This window comes from Protopterus annectens, unplaced genomic scaffold (genome assembly GCF_019279795.1).
Source record: "Protopterus annectens isolate FY-2018-M unplaced genomic scaffold, PAN1.0 ctg69364_obj.part0, whole genome shotgun sequence".
Taxonomy (NCBI): domain Eukaryota; kingdom Metazoa; phylum Chordata; order Ceratodontiformes; family Protopteridae; genus Protopterus; species Protopterus annectens.
In genome coordinates this window covers 545-4,057 of record NW_025057076.1, presented here as the reverse complement: position 1 = coordinate 4,057, position 3,513 = coordinate 545, and the positions used below count along the sequence as shown (strand labels likewise).

General features: G+C 36.4%; 1 non-coding gene across 1 annotated transcript; it reads left to right on the top strand.

Annotated features, from left to right (window-relative positions):
* The first annotated feature begins 2,079 nt into the window (after positions 1-2,079).
* TRNAA-UGC lies at positions 2,080-2,151 on the top strand. Its single transcript has one exon. It is a non-coding gene; the product is annotated as a tRNA-Ala (tRNA).
* The last annotated feature ends 1,362 nt before the right edge of the window (positions 2,152-3,513 follow it).

The following is a 3,513-nucleotide window of genomic DNA, read 5'->3' as shown; positions in this document are numbered from 1 at the left end:
GTGTGTGTGTGTGTGTGTGTGTGTGTGTGTGTGTGTGTGTGTGTGTGTGTGTGTGTGTGTGTGTGTGTGTGTGTGTGTGTGTGTGTGTGTGCGTGTGTGTGTGTGTTTGAGAGACAGTCACAGTATGCATGTGTTGTTTAATAACATAATGGAACCCTATGTATTATGTGTGTGTGTATGGGTGTGTATATGTGCATGCGAGCTATATGCATGTATCCATATCTCTAAATTCTCCCTGATTTTGCCTCATATTTTAGCCTGTTTCTTATGAATTGTGACATTTCCTAGTAAATCATTAAGTACTGTACTCATAAATAATGAAAAACACTTGAGTTTTAGGATTCATATTCTTTAGAGAATGCATACTGAAGCAAAATCTGTTATTCTAGCAACTAAGGATATAACAAATAACATTATTTAGAATCTGTCCCCATTTTGGGCCTTTATTCCCATTATTTTTTGGCTTTGCTTCTGATTCTTGAACTAAGAGGCTGAAAGCTGTGACAACAATCCATACATTTTGGGACTCATTGAACTAAGCAGATTAGAAACCTAAATAGCACCCCTAATGTGATTCAAGTATGATGAATGGTACATCATTGACTACTTTTCTATTTTTTTATACTACATATTAGCCAAAGAGGTTTTTGTAGACATACAGAATTTGCAATTATAGCTAAATTAACTCTACTGCCTGTAAATAGCAGCTTGCAATGTTAAGAGATTTCTCTATGGAAGTTCAGTTGTCGAGTTGCTGTGTATATACGAGTACATTTACTGAAAATGATTGTTCAAAATATTGAATTTACAAAAAAATGCCTAAAACATCTCGACCAAATAAACAGTAAATCTCACACAATCAATTAATAAATAAATAAAAACACCCCCATGTCCCTGCTAAGTAAATATACCAATTTTGAAATCCCGCAACATTGGGAAAAGAGAAAAACTCCCTTTCCCCACTACTGTCCAATGGCAGACTTTGACACAGAACACCCAGAAGTCCGTTCAATCAAAAGGAATACAACATAAAAAGACAAACTGCTTTAAGATGCAAAGAATGGCTGAATAAACCAACAATACCGATATATGAAAACAATACATATCCACAGTCAGACAACATCAATAAGAAGAGTGAGGAGAGCTTTATCACCCAATATGGAGTGATGCTGGATTTGTGTGTGCTGATAAATGTTAGCAATCCTGAACTTTAACACAAAGGTATTCATGGATACTTGCACCACCTACTTGAAGCTAATTCTGTGCACTGTATGGTGGCAACATGATGAGGGTTGCTACAATATAATAAACATGCAAGAATACAATTTTCCATGAAGCCTTTTACCTTCACTGTGTGGAAATACAGTTTTTTGTTTCTTGTTTATCAACAGTTATACTGCAGATTATAATCCCACATAAAGCATGTATACTGATCTTATCAAAGCTGTTAGCACTTCACATGTTGTTTTTATGTTTGGCTGCTATCTGTAGATCTCAGTATGCAGATACAGCAATCCCAATTGTGGCCACAAATAGATTTGTGTGCTTTTTTCTGAATGTCAGGGAGCCATGTGCTCAATTGTAGTTGGAAATTATTTTTCTAACACAATCAGGCTTTAGAGACCATTTTGTAAATAGTTGCTAGCCAAATTATTATTGATGCATGCTTTTGAAATCTAGTAGCTACCAGCCAAAGGCATGTTGTTGCCTGTTTTGGTCCTGAATGAGTGGACCATTCTTCCCTGAAATCTTTTCAACAAGTCTGGGCTTGCCTATATCACCTGGCTGAATGAATGAGGCACCAGTAACCACCAGTTCGGTATACTGCTGTCTGCTGCCTTTGACGTTTTTGGCATAGCTGATATATATATGTATATGTGCATCACACACACACTTTATATATATATATATATATATATATATATATATATATATATATATATATATGTATATGTACATGCATACACACATATAATAATAGTTATAAATTAACATTTATGCATATACCAGTAACACCATGCACCAGTGCAGCAAAAGTGAAATAATAAATAATAGTAACTGAGAAACAAAACATAGCAAGGGGATGTAGCTCAGTGGTAGAGCGCATGCTTTGCATGTATGAGGCCCCGGGTTCAATCCCCGGCATCTCCACTTTTGTCATTCTACAGGGATCCAATAGGTGTCAGCACTCAACAGTCTAGCTTACTTCAATACGGATAACTTAAACCTGTCATTCGAACGATTCTGCATACTAGCAAAAATCTTTGTCACCCATCTAGTGACTTGTTTTAGGCAGAATCCACTCGAAGGATATTTCAAGGTAACTAACATATTACTCCCAAAATCTCATATGGTTGCTATTCTTAATATTAGAAGTCTAAACAATACATTGCCTGACCTTGAGATGAAGCACTCCTACATTTGGAAAATATACATTTATTTTATTTTGCTTTTTTACCAGGTTTGTCCTACTGGATTTATTCAAAAACCCCTTTTCAGTGTGGCCCGGGGAGAAAAGTTCCAACATATTACAAACATTTTTTTAAACAGACATTCTGTAATACACATGAACAAACATTAAATAATATACATTAACATTACATAATATACATTAACAATAATGCATGCATTCATAATTATATTACATTCATGTGAAAGCAGAGATAACTATTACAATGTAAAAGATACTTATGCATTAGTAGATGATGAACATTGTGCATCTGAATAGGTAGGTTTCTCAGACACATAACAGATTCAAAGAAATGGAGGTGAGGGAAGGAACTCGGTAGAGCAGAAAATGTTAATATTGTATTTAAGAGGTTGGGTATAAAGCAAGCGTAGAGACAATTTTACATGCATGCACGCACGCACACACACACACACACACACACACACACACACACACACACACACACACACACACACACACACACACACACACTCACACACACACATATCTATCTATATATACATATATATATATATATATATATATATATATATATATATATATATGGGTTACCCTTAGTATGTCGAAAGGCCACTACATGAAAATTTTCCACTTCACCCGACACGGCAGAACATTTGATTAATGAAGAGCCGAAGTTTCCTGCCATGAAGTTACCCGTTTGGCCATCCACCTGAACTTTGCCCGGTACCCCCATAGTAGTGCATTCCCGGAGTTGGAATATTAAGTTAGGGGGAGGGGGGCGAATCCCCCCACATCTGTGTAGTCGGTTTAATGGCAGTTTTTCAGTTCTGGATGGCCAAACGGTAACTTCAATGGGTCACCTGTGATGACACTAATTTTGTTTGCTTTACTTGTTCTATCAAAGTGTTGGCAGACACAATAGTAATTTACTATTTGCTTTTGTTAGAGATATAAGCCAAAACCAAGTGGCTTGGCGCTGGAAGCGGGCAAAGAAGCTGTGCAGTCCAAACTGGAAATAGATCAAAAACAGGCAGAAAAATAGTATAGTCAGGTTAAGCGCATTAAGGCGTCTTTATTTTTTC